Source organism: Apium graveolens, chromosome 2 (assembly GCF_009905375.1).
Source record: "Apium graveolens cultivar Ventura chromosome 2, ASM990537v1, whole genome shotgun sequence".
Taxonomy (NCBI): Eukaryota; Viridiplantae; Streptophyta; class Magnoliopsida; order Apiales; family Apiaceae; genus Apium; species Apium graveolens.
The window spans coordinates 20970573-20992506 of NC_133648.1; positions in this window are offsets into that span (position 1 = coordinate 20970573).

The following is a 21934-nucleotide window of genomic DNA, read 5'->3' on the forward strand; positions in this document are numbered from 1 at the left end:
ACATGTCCTTAAAATATTGACATTCAAATAACAAGTGAATTTGTTTGAGACAAATTGTCGTTATTTGCTCATAATTTGTTAATTAGAAAGATTTAACATCCCAAGTTCATTAACCAATGTAGAGAAAGTATTTTCATCAAGTAGTTTTGTGAAGATGTCTGCAAATTGATCCTCTATGGGTACAAAATATAATTCCACAGTGCCATTTGTGATATGCTCTTTAATAAAGTGATACCTGATATCGATGTGCTTAGTTCTTGAGTGCTGAACTGGCTTGTTTGAGATGACTATGGCACTCGTATTGTCACAGAATATTGGAATTTTTGATACCAACATACCATAATCCCGGAGTTGGTTCCTCATCCACAAGATTTTGGGCACAACAACTTCCAGCACCTATGTATTCAGCTTCAGCAGTTGATGTGGATACCGAGTGCTGCTTCTTGCTATGCCAGGATATCGGCCTTCTTCCAAGAAACTGATAGCTTCCTGAGGTACTTTTCCGGTCAATCTTACAACCTGCAAAATCTGAATCTGTATAGCCAACTAGGTTAAAACCTGTACCTTTAGGGTACAAGATTTGGAGTCCCCTTAAGATACCTAAATATGGTCTTAACAGCTATAAGATGAGACTCTTTAGGGTCAGCTTGAAATCTAGCATATAAGCATGTTGCAAACATAATATATGGCCTACTTGCTATGAGATAAAGTAATGAGCCTATCATGCCTCTATAGCGTGTGATGTCAACTTTCTTACCAGTTTTGTCATGATCAAGCTTAGTGGTTGTTGGCATTGGAGTCTTTGTCGGAGTTGAATCTTTCAGATTGTACTTCGTGAGAAGTTCTCTGATGTACTTGGATTGACAGATGATTATATCATCTTTCCTTTGACTCACTTGTAATCCAAGAAAGTAGTTCAACTCTCCTATCATTCTCATTTCATATTTACTCTGCATTAGCTTAAAAAATCTCTTGCAAAGATCATCATTAGTGTAGCCAAATATAATGTCATCAACATATACTTGAACTAATATCATATCAGATTTATGCATTTTGTGAAACAGAGTTTTATCTGTAACACCTCTAGTAAATCTATTTTTAAGTAAAAAGTCAGAGAGAGTGTCATACCATGGCCTTGGAGCTTGCTTAAGACCATAAAGAGTTTTGAATAGAAAGTAAACAAAATCAGCCAGATTTGGATCTTCAAAACCTGGAGGTTATTCCACATACACTTCTTCTTCTAGCTCCCCATTCAAGAATGCACTCTTCACATCCATTTGATAAACCTTGAAATCCGAATGTGCTGCGAATGCCAGAAACATCCTGATTGCCTCAGGTCTAGCTACCGGTACATAGGTTTCATCATATTCTATACCATCTTCTTGAGAGTAACCTTTAGCTACCAGTCTGGCTTTGTTTCTCGTTACAATGTCATCTTCATCTAATTTATTTCTGAATACCCATTTAGTGCCTATCACTGACTTGTCATTTGGTCGGGGTACCAGCTTCCATACCTTCTGCCTCTCAAACTGATTGAGTTCCTCTTGCATAGAAATAACCCAATTTGGATCTTCAAGTGCCTCATCCACTTTCTTAGGTTCCATTTCAGAGAGAGTCCCTGAAAAGTGACATTCATTATGTGTGGCATGTCTAGTTCTCACTCCTGTGTCAGGATTACCAATGATAAGTTCAAAGGGACGGTCTCTGTTCCAAACTCTTTGTCGAGGCAGATAAGATCTTGATGTTTCTCCTTATTCAGCATGATGTTGAGTGTGAAATGTAGATCCTCTTCCTGCTCCCATTGAGTTGCTGCCACCATGACTTGATGATTCTGATCTTTGAGTAATAGTTCTTGAAGGTGTTCCAGCATGATTATCATAATCATTATTTTCATCAATACCACCACTTAATTCAGAATCAGCATTGCCATGTTCTATAGGTATAGCACTAGCAATCTCAGGTTCTTCTTCATCCAAAGGATCATCTGACAGATTATCAAATACCAGAGATTCAGAATCCTTTTCTCTTTGCATGCTTGCCAACTTGGTGTCGTCGAATGTTACATTAAGGCTTTCAATCACCTTCTGATCAGTAATCATATAAAACCTATAAGCTTTAGATTCCAGAGAATAGCCAAGAAATATGTTTTCTTCCGCTTTAACATCAAACTTTCCCAGATGCTCATTTCCTTCCTTCAGCATAAAACATTTAGCTCCAAACACGTGAAAGTATTTCAGTGTTGGTTTCTTGTCAGCCATAATCTCATAAGGAGTCTTGTCATGATCTTTATTCATCGAGGTACGATTTGAGTGTAACACGCTGTGTTGACAGCTTCAGCTCGGAAGTAGGTAGGAAGTCTTGATTCACTTAGCATAGTCCTTGCTTCTTCAACCAAGGTTAGATTCTTACTTTCTACTACTCCATTTTGTTGTGGAGTTCTTGGGGATGAGTACTGTCTTAAAATACCTTTCTTTGTACAGAATTCATTTAGAAATGCATTCTTGAATTTTATCCCATTGTCTGATCTGATCTTTCTGACAGGTAATTTCACTTCCATCTCAATCTTCTTTATATGATCAACTATCAACTGTGGTGCTTCATTCATTGATTGCAAGAACAACACCCATGTGTACTTGGAGTAATCATCAACTATCACTAAAACATATCTTTTCCTTGATAGTGATAACACATTTACTGGACCAAATAAATCCATGTGAATTAACTGAAGAGGTTCAGTTATGCTTGTCGTTTCCTTGCTTCTATGTGATGCTTTCTTTGATTTCCCTTTTTCACATGCTTCACAGAGTACTTTTTGACATAATTCCATCTGTGATAGTCCTCTCACCAATTCTCCCTTAACCAGAGAGTTCATTGTCTCGAAGTTCAAGTGCGGGAGCTTCTTGTGCCATAGCCAACTTTGTTCTGATGAAGCTTTGCTATAGAAGCATCTCATTACTCCATCACAGGTAAACTTCAAGTCATCTAAGAACAAATTACCTTTCCTTACTCCCTGTTAAGCAAGCTTCTTATCTTTTCTATGAGTGATCAAACATCTTTCTAGTCTAAAATTAACATTGTATCCTTTGTCATAAATCAGACGCACGCTAAGAAGATTCTGCTTTAATCCTTCCACAAGAGAGATATTTTCAATGATGACATTCCCAATTTCCCAATTGTCATATCCCTTAGTAAATCCTTTGTTGTCATCTCCAAAGGTAATTACAGGGCAGCTTTCTCAACCACACCTGTGAGCAGGGACTTTTCTCCTGTCATGTGCCTCGAAAAACCACTGTCCAGAATCTACATGATATTTTCCTTTCGTACCTTACCCTGCAAACACAGATTGATTAAGAAGACTTTGGTACCCAAGTTTTCTTGGGTCCTGGAGGTTTAGGGGTAGGGACAGAATCAACAAATGAAACCTTAACATGATTAGCTTTCACTTTGATTGACTCCTTCTCAGTGCTAGTGTGACGACTGAGAATTTTGTGACGTAATTAAGTCAATAATGTGTGATTTATGTGAAGTAATTATGATTATGTGATTAAGTGATGGTTAATTGTCGTTACTGTATACTAGAATCTAAGAGCGTAAGTAAAAGCGTTCCAATTTAAAGAGTCAACTTAGGAGTTAAGCTGTGTTGTCAGACCGTCAGGTAGAACGGAACCCGTCCTAATAAGGATTTAAAGTATATAAAATGTGAAATATGTATGATTGTGTGAAATGAATGTTTAAATGAAGTAGTGCGTCCTAGTGACGTGTCGGTCGATAATGATAATGAGAAGCGTAATTGAAACGCTGAACGTCGGGTCGTCAGGCTGAACGTGATCCGATACGCGTAGAAAAGAATAAAGATTAAAAAAGGACAAATTTTATGATCAGACATGAGTTGTGATGTGTTCGTATGTGTGTTTGCTTGTCCATTTGCATGATTACGTGATCTGTTGACATTTTTCTGGATTTAAGGGAATTATTTGATTTAAATAAAGTTTATTTAACCTTCGCACATTTTTATAAAATTATCTGAGTAAGATAACTGCATGAGATTTGTTCTGTTATCTTCGTAATAATCCTGTAGACTTTCTAAAAATGATGGACGGATTTATTTGCTGGTCGTTGCATTTTAAATTGATTTTTATGTGATAAAATGCTATTAATAACACGAACTTGTGAAAATCATATAAAATCAACCGTTCGCTCAAAAGTTTATTATGAGTAATGGTTGGAAAGCTAATTTCGAGATCTACGTCTTAAAATTGTCATTCGTGATAATTTTTGACTTTCCGAGAGAGATATATTTTATATTTGATTTTTATCTTAGTTGAGTAAAAACAAAGAATTAATCAAATAAAAAGGGATTTAGTAGATTACTAAAATACCCTTGGCCCTAATATAAATATAAACTCTCCCCCTTCTTTTCTTTCTTTCTTTCCCGTGAACATCCTCCCCCTCTCCCTCACTTTCTTTTCCTCTCTCTCGAACACACACACACACTCTCTCTCTCTCGACTCTCTCCCATCTCTCTTCTATCTCTCTTGCATGCAACATCAAATATTCACCCAAACTCAAAGATATTACCACCTATAGCTTCTATTTTTCGTATACTTCTCAAATTCCACTTGCATGTAAGTGTTTATGGTGACCATCTCTATGGTTGTGTTCAAGGAAATCAATTTCTTGATACATGATCATAAGAGTAGATTCAAGAAGATTTTGTGGTTTAAAACTCAAGAGGAGACCCGTTATGGGAACTCTTAAGTTCGACCACCACCGGCCATGATACAAGGAGAGCCGGTGGAATTTTAATGATGTGTTAATATGATTTTGAGTCTTGCATGTTTTGGTTTCTTGATAGTTTAAAAAGGGTTTTGGTACTTCCTTTGAAATTTGAGTATGTGATTGATAAATGGATTGCTTTGATTGTTTTAAAAGAATTTGGATGTGTGTAAGTCATTTGATGCTTAGGAAATCAAATTTGAAGGTTGCATATTGGGTTTTTGGTTCGGCATTGTACTAATAAAAATTGTAATTAGATTTGGTGGCTTGATCTTAGTGAAAACTAAGCTTAATTAGTGAAAAATGTGATTGCATGTTAGTTTAAAGGAAGAACTAGTAATGCATGTCATTGTTTGGTCCTTGAAGTTATGAATCATGGTTTTAGCCGAATGTAAAATGGGTCTAGAAGAGATTGATTTGATGATTAAGGGAATGCATGCATGTTGATTGGATAATTTGATTAAAGCTTGAGTTATTAGGTGATGTTTTGTTTTGTGATTCGAAAATTGTGATGAAATTGAGTAGAATGACTAAGTTAAGGTTTAAAACAAGTTGGAAATGTGATATAAAACTTTGCATGTCAAAATTGATCCTTGCATGTGTGATTTATTGAAAAACCCGAATGGGTCATATGGTTAAAAAGAGAATTAAGTGGATTTTTGTGAGAATATATGCTAATTATCTTAGTTACTAATAAGAAATTGGTTGCATGACTTTGATTGTATTATGCTTGTGTTCGAATTTGATAATTAAAAGAGGGTGTTGAATTTCGACTCTTAAAAAGAATATGATTCGGTTTTTGGACTAAAAGAATGAAGCGTAATTGCGAAAAGACCCTTGTAATATGCATACCAAAGAGGTTTATTGTGTTTGATTATATGAGATTGAAATTAAGTATACGTGGTTGTGTTTTATGTGTATAGTCGAATGGAATATAAGTAGAAAAGCGAATGATTTGGTTCCAATACCTCGTTAAGTGATTGCATATGAAATTCTAGGAGATATGTGATTTATTTGTGGTTGTTGTGGTTCGAATTAAGGAATAAAAGAAAAGGAAATTAAGTTGTTTATTATTAAAGAACTATAAGTGACGGTTATAGTCGCAAAAGATTTAGTTGAGAATAAATCATGTACTTGTAAGAGCTATACTAGTGTGATTTGAAGAATAGTTAAAGTTAAACTAGTATGAGTCGATCGATGAGAATATAAAGATGTAAAGACTTCGAGAAAGGAATGTGTTATGTGCTATGTGCTTATATGTATAAGCTATACTTGTATATTTGAGTCAATAGTATAATCGAGCTATCGTATTGAGTGATCGTTCCGGGAATGAGAGTTGTAAATTTAATAAGGTTTTGGTTTTTATAGTAGATTCGGAGCGTGAGGGTATTCAGGCTAGGAAAGGAAAGGGTATACTAGGTGGCAGTAGCTCAACCTTCTAGAAAGCGAATTCAGGCAAGTAACTCTAATTATTTGTGTAAATGGTTATAGAGAGAATGTTGTTTATACCATGTAGAGTATTGAACTTTTAAAATGATGAACCCCTGATATCGATTTGAGATACCCTGTCTTTGATCTTGTAAAACTGTTACTGATAAGCTTATTGATTCAACCCTTTGGTAACCTATCTTTTCTGTTCAACTTATTTGTTATGCCATGAACTGTTGTAAACCCTATAATTACCTTTATGAACCCCTTGTAATGATGCCATATTCTTTGATCACCATATCCCCTATTGATCCTTGGAATAGTCTGATTCTTTTAACTTAAGTACCTTGTTATCATTAATTCAAAACCCCTAGAATTTAATCTTGTTTATCCTTGATTCATTTTCTTAACTTTGAATTCTCGAAATTGAATATAAGAATGAGTTTCGACTTGAAAGAGTCCGAATGATTTCATATTTTTGGTAATGATAAAATGAATTTAAAAAACCTACTTTTTCCAACTCAGGGTTTTCCAAATGAATTCCTGATGGATTGGATTGGACGTAAGAGGCTAGTGGGACTAGTCCGGTCATTGTAAGAGGCTAGCGGGGCTAGTCCAGTTTAAGGCTGAAATTATGTCGTATGGTACCTTAAAGACCGGATGGAGGTCGGTACGGGCTGATCACCCGTATTATAATGAAATGAAAAGATAAAGTGATCCAATCAAGGGTTCTATATTGATTATTTAAAATGGAACTGAAACTTCCTGTTCAGTAATTGATTCTTTGAAAATGAAAAATGGTTTATATTGTTGTGAAAAGAGTTGATTGTGATATTGTGAAGCTTAAAGCTCGTGAACCCTGATTCTAATCTGTTGATCATATATTGGATTCCATATAATGAAAATATTGTCGCTTTCCTTTCTGAAAGATCTATTTTAATCCTTTAAGGATTTGTGATGAATGTCGGCTTTAACCCTGTTTTGAGCCTTATTCCTTGAAAGCCCCACATTTTTCCTTTATAACCCTTTCTTAACCCGAAAGATGGAAATCTGCCCCCTAGACAAAAAAAGTAGAATGCCCTGAGTTTGGTAAAGTAAATTGTGGATTCCATATCATAGAACTTCTTAATAGTTACTTGCTGAGTTTTATACTCATATGTTTTGTTTTAATCTAACCATGGCAGTTAAGTAAGAAGATGGCCAGACTTAGGCGCACTGCTCGTAAAAGCGTACCTGGTGGTCCCTACCGTGTTGAGGGCTTCTGGTTGCCAGAGCAGGTGGTGGTGTTTTTGAGTGAGAAAGCGCTTAGCCAGAAGGTTGTAAAGATACAATGGGTTATCTATCAGTTCCAAGCCGGAATAGATTATGTTTATTTAATAGTATTTTGGGGTTGTAAGTTATATTTTATGGTTGGTAGTTATAATCTTATCTCATACTTTATCCTGTTTGACCCTGTTAGTAGTTAATCGGGGTTTATGCTTATTTAATTATTAGATTAAAGGTGTGTGGGTCCTCATTTCCTAACCCCGAGATTGAGGGCGTCACAAGTTGGTATCAGAGCTACATTATCTAGTCCCTGAGACAATTTAGGATTAAAAAGAGATTTTGGGTATATATTTATATATCGCGAGAGAGTTTGACTCATATAGAGTTGAGTTAGACTATTAGGTATAGTCTAAGGAAAGTGTATATTAGTTAAAATGGAAACTAGAGTTAGGGTGTGAGTTAGATGGAAGCTTTATTTAACCCTAACGTTGTTTCTTGGTTTTTGTTTTGGTGTTTTCTCTCAGGATCCCAGTAGTGGTAGTGACTCAGATTCAGAGATTAGTTTGACCGGTACCCTAGTGGAGCCCCTTCCACCCTCTTCAAAGGAGCCTGTGTATGTTAGTTCAGACCCAGAGGAGGATCCTTCTGAGAGTAGTGAGATCCCTATGCAGATTTCACCCTTGAGGCCAGATTTAGAGACCCCTGCCCCTGAGCCAGAGTCTGAGATGCCTAAGACTGTACCTGTCAGTGTTGGTGGCAAGTTAGCCCAGGACCGAGACTTTGTTTACTCCCATATTCCTGAGTTGGGAGCTTTGGTGGATAGGCTAGCCCGAGAGTCTAGGCAGAGCGCTTCAGTTATGGATGATGAGTGGCGAGTTCGGATTAAGATGGTGGAGCAGGTTGCCCTGAGGAGATTGGATGAGGGACCATCCACTAGTGATGCTGATGCTGAGGCCCGGAGGCTGCATAAGATCATTCGTTGGATGTTGGTTGTGTTGAGAGAGATTCTGGATGACTAGCTGTTATACGGGACTGTTGGTTGAGCCCGTAGTTGTTATTTTTCAGCGCCAGTAGGCTTTGGGATACTTGGTCAGATGCCGGGATCCCTTTTCATTTGTTATGTTGTATTTCGGAACTTGTGGTAGTAGTAGTTGTTAGAAGTTAGGGGTAGATAGGGGGATATTTTCCAGTTTTTCCTCTGTTTAAACCTGCTATATTATTGTACCTTATTTCAGAACTTGTGGTAAGCAGACTTTTCTTTATGTACCCCTTTGTTTAAATAAATCCATTATCTTGTTTTCCATTGTGCACCCTAAATATCTCATAAACTGTTCTAAATATCATGTTTCCGTACAACCATGTTTAAAATCCGTAATACCCTATTCTGTGCCATGATAAAACAACACTGATATGAGAATTATGTAGTAATAGGATTGCATGTGCAAAATTGGGTAAAGCTTAAAACCCGCAAAAAGATTTCATAATAAAATGTTGTTGTATATATGCCATGCTATCGTATTGCTAAATAATTGCTCAATCAGGTTTGTAAGAAATGGCCAACTCACCAGATCACCAAGAAGAAGAAATACCAACCCAAGACCCAGAAGTAAACCCAGAAACCACCATGATGAGCAGACTTGCTCAGCTTTTGCAATAACTTGTGGCCCCTAAAGTTGGCAATTTCAAACACTTTCAATCTGTTCATCCCCCAAAATTCTTAGGTTTGTCGGACCCGATTAAAGCACAGTCGTGGTTAAGAGAAATGGAAAAAGCTTTTGAGTTAGCAGAAGTTAAGGACGACAAGAAAGATCAGTATGCAAGTTATTACCTTAAAGATGAAGCAAGTTTCTGGTGGGAGTCTTCGAAAGCGTTGTTGGAAGGGAAGGACTTATCATGGGAGAAGTTCACTGAAATGTTCTTGGAGAAATATTTGCCGAGTTATATGCAAGATCAGTTGGAGATGAAATTTCTGGACCTTAGGCAAGAAGATATGTCGGTAGCAGAGTATGAAGTGAAATTTTCGGAGCTGTCTAGGTTCGTACCTGAGTATGTTAATAGGGAGACAAAGAAGGCTAAGAGGTTCCAACAGGGACTTAATCCATGGATTAGGAGTCAAGTAGCGTTGTTGGAGATCAAGAATTATGTTGCCTTGGTGCAAAAGGCAATGATAGTAGAAGGAGAGCGTGAAGCTGCGAGGAGAGAAAATGAAGGAAAGAATAGAAAATTTGAAAGCTCGGAGCAAGAGAAAGTAAGTTCAAAGTTTAGAGGAAAGTTTGGAAGGAATGGTGGAGATCAGCACCAAAAGTTTCAAAAGTTTAAACCCGGTAACGGAGCTCAGAAGAACCATTTCCAGAAAGCAGGACAACCGGGGAAGGATAACAGACCTCAGATTCAAGAGTGCAGGAATTGTGGGAAGAGACACCCGGGAAGGTGTAATAAGTTGGACGTGACATGTTTCAAGTGCAACCAGAAAGGGCATTATTCTTCAGAGTGTCCAAATAGAGCAAGGAAGCCTGACTTAGCTTGTTTCAAGTGTGGAAAGGTGGGCCATATGGCCAGGAATTGCAAGGAGCCTGTTCAAAAGGCCAATGTTCTTAGGATTGCTGGACCGCCGTCTCTCCCAGCACCATCAGCTCAACCTAGAGCTAGGATTTTTAATATGACAATGAAAGATGCGGTGCAAGATGTGGACGTGGTAGCAGGTCTGCTTGTTATTAACTCAATAGAAGTAAAAGTATTGATGGATTCTGGAGCAACTAGATCTTTTATCTCTGAAAGTATTTTGATAAGTTAAATTGTGTTGCGTACCCTCTGGAACCTAATTTGATTATAGAGGTAGCAAATTAAGAGAAAGTTATTGTTAATAAGATTTGTCCCGATTGCGATGTGATTATTGAAGGTCGGCACTTTTCTGCTGACTTAATTCCCTTTAAGTTAGGAGAATTTGAAGTTATACTAGGAATGGATTGGTTGTCAAACCATGAGGCGCAAATAGAATGTAAAAGTAAGAAGGTGAAGTTAAGGACCAAGGATGGTGAGGAAGTGATATTCAAAGGAAAGAGGCAAGAGAAGAAATTCCTAACGGCTATCGAGACAAGGAGACTATTACGTCAAAGATACGAAATTGATTTGGCTCATGTTGTGGATGTGGAGAAAGAATCCATGAGGATTGAGGATATCCCAATAGTAAGAGATTTTCCAGATGTATTTCCTGATGAATTGTCAGGACTACCTCGAGATATAGAGATCGAGTTTACGATTGATCTGGCTCCTGGAACGGAACCAGTATCGAAAGCTCCCTATTGTATGGCACCAGTCAAGATGAAGGAATTGGCTGCTCAGTTGAAAGAATTGTTGGATAAAGGAGTAATTGGGCCGAGTGTATCCCCGTGGGGCGCACCGGTGTTGTTTGTAAAGAAAAAGGATGGAAGTATGAGATTGTGCATTGATTATCGCGAATTGAATAAGTTGACGATTAAGAATAAGTACCCTCTACCGCGAATCGATGACTTGTTTGATCAGTTAAAAGGAGCTTCGTGTTTCTCCAAGATTGATTTAAGATCTGGGTATCATCAATTAAAGATTAAAGCGAAAGACATACCCAAGACAGCGTTTCGAACAAGATATGGGCACTACGAGTTTTTGGTAATGGCGTTTGGCTTGACAAACGCACCAGCCGCATTTATGGATCTTATGAACAGAGTGTTCAAGCAATAATTGGATAAATTCGTTTGTGTTTATTGAAGATATACTAATTTACTCCAAGACGGAAGAAGATCATAAGGAGCATTTGAGGATTTCCTTGGAAATTTTGGGAAAAGAAAGGTTGTATGCTAAATTTTCAAAGTGTGAATTTTGGCTAAAGGAAGTGTAATTTCTTGGTCATGTAGTTAATAAAGAAGGAATTAAAGTGGACCCAGCCAAGATAGAAGCTGTAATGAATTGGAAAGGCCCAAGACTCCTACGGAAGTCAGAAGTTTTCTGGGATTAGCCGGATACTACAGAAGGTTTGTGCAAGATTTCTCTAAGATTGTTGTCCCATTAACGAAGTTGACAAGAAAGAACGAGAAGTTTGTGTGGATGGAAAAGTGCGAGAAAAGCTTTCAAAAATTAAAGAAGAGGCTGGTAACCACCCCAGTGTTGGTGTTATCGGATAAAAAAGGAAAATTTGTGATATTCAGTTATGCTTCGTATAAAGGACTTGGATGCGTGTTTATGCAACACGGGAAGGTATTAGCTTATGCGTCAAGGCAACTCAGGTCGTACGAGCAAAAGTATCCAACGCATGATTTAGAATTGGAAGTAATTGTGTTTGCCCTTAAGATTTGGAGGCACTATTTATACGGAGAAAAGTGCGAGATTTATACAGATCATAAGAGCTTAAAATATATTTTCACTCAAAAGGAATTGAACATGAGACAGAGAAGATGGTTAGAGTTGATCAAAAATTATGATTGTGCGATAAACTATCATCCTGGAAAGATAAATGTGGTAGCAGATGCTCTAAGTCGCAAGGAAAGGTTGAATATGTTAACGTCATCGGAAGATTTGGTCAAGGATTTTGAAAATATGGAAATAGAAGTACAGACTCCGGAATTTGGAGGTGAAGCTATATATGCGATGTCATTTCAACCCGAAATTTTGGAAAAGATTCGATGATGTCAAGAGCAAGTAATGAATCGCGAAAAGGATAAATTATCAGGAGAAGAAATTAAAGCTCAAAAGGATGGAAAAGGAATATACCGTGTTAACTCACGTATTTAGATACCTAATATCATGGAATTAAAGCACGAGATTGTGCAAGAAGAGCATAACTCGAGATTTTCAATTCACCCTGGAAGTACTAAAATGTACCAGGACTTAAGAGAGAATTATTGGAGGCCAAACATGAAAAAGGAAATTGCGGAATGGATAAGTAAGTGTTACACGTGCCAAAGAGTCAAAGCGGAACATCAAAGGCCAAGCGGATTGCTTCAGCCACTGGATATACCAGAATGGAAGTGGGAACATATTGCGATGGATTTCGTGGTAGGATTACCTAAAACCAAGTCTAATCATGATGCGATTTGGGTGGTAATCGATCGGTTGACGAAGTCAGCACATTTCTTGTCGATAAATGAAAGATTTTCGTTGGAAAAGTTAGTCAAATTGTATTTGGATGAGATTGTGATGCGTCACGGAGTCCATGTATCTATCGTGTCTGATAGAGATCCAAGGTTTAACTCGAGATTTTGGAGATAATTTGATGATCATTTGGGAACTAAGCTGAGAATGAGTACGGCATATCATCCGCAGACGGACGGATAAAGTGAAAGGACAATTCAGACAATTGAAGATATGTTGCAAACATGCGCAATAGATTTCAAAGGAATTGGGACGATCATTTGCCGTTAATTGAGTTTTCCTAATACAACAGTTATCACGCGAGTATTGGTATACCGCCTTATAAAGCGTTGTATGGAAGAAAATGTAGGTCCCCTACATATTGGGACGAGGTTGGTGAGCGCAAATTAATTGGCCCAGAGCTAATTCAACAAACGAAGGAAAAGGTAGAAATGATTCGGAAAAGATTAGTTGCAGCTCAAGATCGACAAACGAAGTACGCAAATCAAGAACGAAAAGATGTGCAATTTGAACCTGGAGACAAAGTCTTGCTAAAGATATCTCCTTGGAAAGGTTTAACTCAATTCGGAAAGAAAGGGAAGTTGAATCCTAGGTATATTGGACCATTCGAGGTACTGCGACGAGTTGGGAAGGTGGCATATGAATTAGCGCTACCTCCGCAAATGCAACATCTACACAATGTATTCCATGTATCTCTTCTGAAGAAGTATAATACTGATACGAGCCATGTGATCGAATTGGAACCAGTGGAAATTCAACCAGATTTGTCTTATGTGGAACAACCAGTTCGAATCTTAGACCGAAAGGAGAGGACACTTAGAAATAAAGCTGTACATCTAGTTAGAGTGTTGTGGAGAAATCCACTAGTAGAAGAATCAACTTGGGAATTAGAAAGTGAAATGAAAGAAAAGTATCCCCGTCTATTTGCCTAGACTAGATTCTGGGGACAGAATCCTTTTAAGGAGGGTCGATTGTGACGACTGAAAATTTTGCGAAGTAATTAAGTCAATAAAGTGTGATTTATGTGTAGTGATTATGATTATGTGATTAAGTGATGGTTAATTGTCGTTACTCTATATTAGAATCTAGGATCGTAAGTAAAAGCGTTCCAATTTAAAGAGTCGGCTTAGGAGTTAAGCTGTGTTGCCGGGCCGTCAGGTAGAACGAATTCCGTCCTAATAAGGATTTAAAGTATATAGAATGTGAAATATGTATGATTGTGTGAAATGTATGTTTAAATGAAGTATTGCATCCTAGTGACGTGTCAGTTGATATTGATAATGAGAAGCGTAATTGAAACGCTGAGCGTCGGGCTGTCAGGCTGAACGTGACCCGGTACGCGTAGAAAAGAATAAAGATTAAAGAAGGACAAATTTTATGATCAGACATGAGTAGTGATGTGTTCGTATGTGTGTTTGTTTGTCCATGTGCATGATTACGTGATATGTTGACATTTTTCTGGATTTAAGGGAATTATTTAATTTAAATAAAGTTTATTTAACCTTCGCACATTTTTATAAAATTATATGAGTAAGATAACTGCATGAGATTTGTTCAGTTATCTTCGTAATAATCCTGTAGACTTTCTAAAAATGATGGACGGGTTTATTTGCTGGTCGTTGCATTTTAAATTGATTTTTATGTGATAAAATGCTATTAATAGCACGAACTTGCGAAAATCATATAAAATCAACCGTTCACTCAAAAGTTTATTATGAGTAATGGTTAGAAAGCTAATTTCGAGATCTACGTCTTAAAATTGTCATTCACAATAATTTTTGAATTTTCGAGAGAGATATATTTTATATTTGATTTTTATCTTAGTTGAGTAAAAAGAAAGGATTAATCAAACAAAAAGGGATTTAGTAGATTATTAAAATACCCTTGGCCCTAATACAAATATAAACTCTCTCCCCCCCTTTTTTTATTTTCTTTCTTTCCCGTGAACATCCTCCCCCTCTCCCTCACTTTCTTTTCCTCTCTCTCGAACACACTCTCTCTCTCTCTCTCTCTCTCTCTCTCTGCTATCTCCCATCTCTCTTCTCTCTCTCTTGCATGCAAAATCAAATATTCACCCAAACTCAAAGATATTACCACCTATAGCTTCTATTTTTGGTATACTTTTCAAATTTCGCTTGCATGTAAGTGTTTATGTAAGTGTTTATGGTGACCATCTCTATGGTTGTGTTCAAGGAAATCAATTTCTTAATACATGATCATAAGAGTAGATTCAAGAAGATTTTGTGGTTTAAAACTCAAGAGGAGACCCTTTATGGACACTCTTAAGTTCGAGCACCACCGGCCATGATCCAAAGAGAGCCGATGAAATTTTAATGATGCATTAATGTGATTTTGAGCCTTGCATGTTTTGGTTTCTTGAAAGTTCAAAAAGGGTTTTTGGTACTTCCTTTGAAATTTGAGTATGTGATTGATAAATGGATTGCTTTGATTGTTTTAAAAGAATTTGGATGTGTGTAAGTCATTTGATGCTTAGGAAATCAAATTTGAAGGTTACATGTTGGGTTTTTGGTTCGGCATTGTACTAATAAAAAGGGGAATTAGATTTGGTGGCTTGATCTTAGTGTAAACTAAGCTTAATTAGTGAAAAATGTGATTGCATGTTAGTTTAAAGGAAGAAATAGTAATGCATGTCATTGTTTGGTCCTTGAAGTTGTGAATCATGGTTTTAGCCGAATGGAAAATGGGTCTAGAAGAGATTGATTTGATGATTAAGTGAATGCATGCATGTTGATTGGATAATTTGATTAAAGCTTGAGTTATTAGGTGATGTTTTGTTTTGTGATTCGAAAATTGTGATGAAATTGAGTAGAATGACTAAGTTAAGGTTTAAAACAAGTTGGAAATATGATATAAAACTTTGCATGTCAAAATTGATCCCTGCATGTGTGATTTATTGAAAAACCTGAATGGGTCGTATGGTTAAAAAGAGAATTAATTGGATTTTTGTGAGAATATATGCTAATTATCTTAGTTACTAATAAGAACTTGGTTGCATGACTTTGATTGGATTATGCTTGTGTTCGAATTTGATAATTAAAAGAGGGTGTTGAATTTCGACTCTTAAAAAGAATATGATTCGGTTTTTGGACTAAAATAATGAAGCGTAATTACGAAAAAGACCCTTGTAATATGCATACCAAAGAGGTTTATTGTGTTTGATTATATAAGATTGAAATTGAGTATACGTGGTTGTGTTTTATGTGTATAGCCGAATGGAATATAAGTAGAAAAGCGAATGATTTGGTTCCAATACCTCGCTAAGTGATTGCATGTGAAATTCTAGGAGATATGTGATTTATTTGTGGTTGTTGTGGTTCAAATTAAGGAATAAAAGAAAAGGAAATTAAGTTGTTTGTTATTAAAGAACTATAAGTGACAATTATAGTCGCAAAAGATTTAGTTGAGAATAAATCATGTACTCGTAAGAGCTATACTAGTGTGATTTGAAGAATAGTTAAAGTTAAACTAGTATGAGTCGATCGATGAGAATATAAAGATGTAAAGGCTTCGAGAAAGGAATGTGTTATGTGCTATGTGCTTATGTGTATAAGCTATACTCATATATTTGAGTCAAGAGTATAATCGAGCTATCGTATTGAGTGATCATTCCGGGAACGAGAGTTGAGAAACTAATTAGGTTTTGGTTTTTATTGTAGATTCGGAGCGTGAGGGCATTCAGGCTAGGGAAGGAAAGGGTATACTAGGTGGCAGTAGTTCAACCTTCAGGAAAGCGAATTCAGGCAAGTAACTCTAATTACTTGTGTAAATGGTTATGGAGAGAATGTTGTTCATACCATGTAAAGTATTGAACTGTTAAAATGATGAATCCCTGATATCGATTTGAGATACCCTGTCTTTGATCTTGTAAAACTGTTACTGATAAGCTTATTGATTCAACCCTTTGGTAACCTATCTTTTCTGTTCAACTTATTTGTTATGCCATGAACTGTTGTAAACCCTATAATTACCTTTACGAACCCCTTGTAATGATGCCATATTCTTTGATCACCATATCCCCTATTGATCCTTGGAACAGTCTGATTCTTTTAACTTAAGTACCTTGTTATCATTGATTCAAAACCCCTAGAATTTCATCTTGTTTATCCTTGATTCATTTCCTTAACTTTGAATTCTTGAAATTGAATCTAAGAATGAGTTTTGACTTGAAAGAGTCCGAATGATTTCATATTCTTGGTAATGATTAAATGAATTTAGAAAACCTACTTTTTCCAACTCAAGGTTTTCCAAACGAATTCCTGATGGATTGGATTGGACGTAAGAGGCTAATGGGACTAGTCCAGTCATTGTAAGAGGCTAGCGGGGCTAGTCCAGTTTAAGGCTGAAATTATGCCGTATGGTACCTTAAAGACCGGATGGAGGTCGGTACGGGCTGATCACCCGTATTATAATGAAATGAAAAAATAAAGTGATCCAATCAAGGGTTCTATATTGATTATTTAAAATGGATTTGAAACTTTTTGTTCATTAATTGATTCTTTGAAAATGAAAAATGGTTTATATTGTTATGAAAAGAGTTGATTGTGATATTGTGAAGCTTAAAGCTCGTGAACCCTGATTCTAATCTGTTTATCATATATTGGATTCCATATAATGAAAATATTGTCGCTTTCCTTTCTGAAAGATCTATTTTGATCTTTTAAGGATTTGTGATGAATGTCGGCTTTAACCCTGCTTTGAGTCTTATTCCTTGAAAGCCCCACATTTTTCCTTCATAACCCTTTCTTAACCCGAAAGATGGAAATTTGCCACCTAGAAAAAAAAGTAGAATGCCCTGAGTTTGGTAAAGTAAATTGTGGATTTCATATCATAGAACTGCTTAATAGTTACTTGCTGAGTTTTATACTCATATGTTTTATTTTAGTCTAACCATGGCAGTTAAGCAAGAAGATGGCCAGGCTTAGGCGCACTGCTCGTAAGAGCGTACCTGGTGGTCCCTACCGTGTTGAGGGCTTCCGGTTGCCAGAGCAGGTAGTGGTGTTTTTGAGTGAGAAAGCGCTTAGCTAGAAGGTTGTAAAGATACAATGGGTTATCTGTCGGTTGCAATCCGGAATCGATTATGTTTATTTAATAGTATTTTGGGGTTGTAAGTTATATTTTATGGTTGGTAGTTATAATCTTGTCTCATACTTTATCATGTTTGATCCTGTTAGTAGTTAATCGAGGTTTATGTTTATTTAATTATTAGATTAAAGGTGTGTGGGTCTTCATTTCCTAACCCCGAGATTGAGGGCATCATAGCTAGTCTCAACAGAGTTGTCTGACTTAGAGATATGAGGTACTATAGTCTTGGCCTGTGTGTGCTCATTACTCATGTTTTTCTTAGTGTCAGTGCAAGTGCTAGTAGTTGCCTGAAAAGCTTTGAAATATTCAGATATGGTAACAAATGCACATGACATACAACCAACTATGCCACAGGGCTCATGAAAACTAGGCATGTTAGGCATGGCAGGCACACTAGAAGTTGCAACAGAAATGTAATTATTACATAACTTTCTAGATGCAGATGAGGAAGATGTGTTAGGTCCTGAATTATCGTAGAAGGGGGCGTTGAATACAATAATCACTAAATTAAAAATTCTTTCGAATCTTTAGCAGATATAGATTTAGTGCTCGGTTAGTGGTTTCGTGTTCTTGAGGTGAATAGTATTTGGGAATATAAAACTAGGAACACAAGATATTCGGGGAAGTATATATTCATATATAAATCCGCGAGGGGTGTTGCTACACTCCGGTAAATAACTTTACTGGCTACAATCTAAGAACAACAAAGTTTCTAGCTTCTACAAAGATTTACAAATCAAATCCTATACAATGATCTAGCTTTTGTTTGTCTAAGAATTTAATTACCGGTAACGATTATAATGCCCTTATGAATATACAAGAGTTAAATCGGGCATTATAACGTTACTCCGGTGAGAAGTTAAAAAGATATCAATGTGCTGAGCTTCTATGTATTCTCTTTGTTTCTTATTTTCATCACCTCTCGTGAGAGAGAAGATGAACATAACTTATTAACAATTATAATTTTGATTGTTATATATTCTGTTTCTCTGTGTATACTTTCAATTCATTTGGACATGTGACAGTCTTGTGTCCACACAATCCTTTTAAATTGCTGCAAGTAAATCAATGAATTTCATAACTCTTCTATGGCGACTTGAGCAACCTTCTATGGCGACCAGTGCCTCTGTAATGCTCTAAGGCGACTGCTGATGTTCTATGATGACCAGGTAAGCTCTATGGCGACCAGGTGAACTCTATGGCGACCAGTTAAGCTCTATAGCGGCCATGTGAACTCTATGGCGACCAGGTGAACACTTGAAGTTCTATAGCGACCAACCAAGGCCCTATATCGACCATTTAGCCACTGTATCTTCTTCTATGGCGACTAGGCTCTATGGCGACCAGTTCTGTGGTGACCATAGATTGTCCTTATATATACTTCTATGGCGATCTGTGAGAAGACTATCATGCCTTAGAATGTTCCTGCTTCTGTTTTTCCATTCTTCACTGTATCAACACTTTCTTCTGTAATTGAATTAAAATTCCTTCTTATATACTGATGTTTGGTGCACTGGTCTGGTTCACAAACAACTAGCATTAGGATAACCTAATTCAATTTGTCTTGTGTTTCTGAGTTGATACATATTGGTTGTATATCCATTATTTCTAACACTGACTGTCAAAAAACAAATGTACTTTCACTGGAATCCATTCGGGTACTTTAAACAACGTCTTCATTTCCACTAAATCTTGAACACTTCATTCACTGTTCTTCACCGACGCTTGAACATATAAATGAGCTCCTGTCAGTGAGTATAACTTCAAGATTACAGCTGTCTTCTTTAACCTCTGTTTATATCATGTCTTGAATTCTTCAGATTCATATGCTTCATACACTGTCTATCTTCAATCAATGCCAATACACTGAAATCTTCTGGTAGCACTTTATACAATGAATCTTCATCATTTCTGAAATCCTAAAAGTCTTTACCCTTTATTCTTCACTAAGGCATGAACATATTAATAAACTTATTTCAGTGACATGTAGACAGACTTCAGGCCTTCTTCTAATCTTCTGATTTTTTGTATTTGCCTTGTCTTCATTCTTCCTGATTTCTTGTGTAAACGTAGTATTATTAACCTGTCTTGTTCTAGTATTGTTATCATGTTGAGTTATCACGTAACTGTTCATACAGCTACGCAATCTCACCAACACGATGCAAAATCAAATTTCTTATTTACACCTACCTTGCCATTTCTGTTCTTCTTAGCCTTAACCTTAGCACTCTCACCAGTCTTAGAGTTATCTATTGGGTCTGGTTTCTTAAGTGTGTCAGGTTCTTTCCTATCCACCTTGTTACCTAGGTCAGCTTTGGATTTAGCTTTACTAGCTGGAGTCTTAGGAGTCTTAGGGGATTCCTCTACCTTCTCCTTCTCTCTGTCTTCAAAAATCAATTCCTCATTGATTAGCAAACTTACTTCATCCAAAGGTTCTGAAACAAACTCAGTAAACAACGGAGATACAACATCCTTAATAACATATGGTACATTTTCTGAGACAAACATGTTTATCTCAGATGCACCACTATGCTTCTTACTGTTCAACTTAGAATAGTCAAGTCCTATTGAAGTCTTAGATTTAAATCTTTGACTATCGATTATCTCCTTTTAAGTCAAAGCTACATTCTTAAACGCCTGTAACTTCTTTTCTAAATCAACAATTTGGGTTCTAAGAATGGCTTCTATGTCTGTGTTGCACTTAACCTTAATATCTAGATATTCATTCTTTTATTTAAGGTCTTCTAAGCCAACTACAAGCAATTCTAGTTCTTCATTTCTAGAGGTTATACTCTCAGTTTTAAGAACTAACTTATCATTTTCAACTTTATATGCAAGCATGCTTGTATGAACATTATACAATTCTAAAGTAAGTTCATGCACAATAGATTTGTATTCAGATACAGACATATCAATAGTGGTAAGTTCAGGAACCTGAGATGATTGTAGTGATTTCTTTACAGAGTCTGTCATAAGAGCTAGATTTACATACTCTTCCTCTTCATCCGAATCAGTATCATCCCATCTTTTTCCTTGAGCAATATATGCTCTTCCCTTTTCATTAACCACATAAGCATTCAGCTTATGTTTCAGCTTCTCATTCTGCCTCTTCAGATCTTCATAAGTTTCTTTCTTTTCATAGGAATCTTTTCCTTTTATTGCCTTGGGCTTTCTGCAATTAGATACAAAGTGCCCCAACTCATTGCAGTTGTAACATCTTGTTTTGCTCTTGTCTACCCAACTTGACTTGTAGCCTCCTCTGGAGCTTGACCCTGATGAGTAGCTTCCTTTCTGAAATCTCCCTGATGAACCCCTTGGTTTGTAGTTGGGTTTCCTTCTGAATTTAACATGACTAAATTTTGCAGCCATGTATGCCATATATTTGTCCTCCAACTGTTCAAGTTCTTCCTGAATATAAAACTCACTTTTATCCTCTAGCTCACCATGAGCAATTTCAGCTACAAATATCTCCTTGATTGTTGAGGAGGGTACAACATTGACTTCTTGGGTTCAGGTTCACGAACTATAAGTGTAGTGGTTTTTGCAAGTGTCGTACTCTTACTGTCAATAGAACCAGGTCCATAGATAATAGCGCTCTGCTCTTGCTCCAGTTCATGGGTTCTTAGTTTTCCATAAATCACATCCAGAGACATGGTAATAAAATCAGCTTTTTCCCTGATTGATGTATTCTTTTGTTCCAGGTGAACTGGGAGAGTCAGCATAAACTTTCTGTTAGACTCTCGTATAAGATAAACTTTCTCTCGTAGCTTTAATTTGATTAACAGTCTTGTATGACAGTATTTCTCCGGGTTAAAGTTTGAATGCCTCATACTGAGTAGTCAGAATATCCATCTTGTTCTTTTTGACTTCTTTTGTACCTACCATCAAAAGCTCAATGGTATCCCACATATCCTTTGCACTATTACTTCCTAGGAGTTGATGACTCATATCATTATCGATCGATTCCACAATAATGAGTTGAAGGCTTGTGTCCAGATTTATCAACTCTTTGTTAGTCTCCGTATATTTAGACGGATCCCTGGGAGTAGATGAGGAAGGAATTCTTGCACCAGTTGCAGTAGTGGATTCAACAACTACTTCCATCGGGACATATGGGTCATTCAGTAATATCCCAACATAAAGTGAATTCGAAGCTTTCATAAACAACATCATCTTTTTCTTCCATAGGTTGTAATTATCTCTGTCGAATTGGGGGAACTTGATACTTCCAATTCTT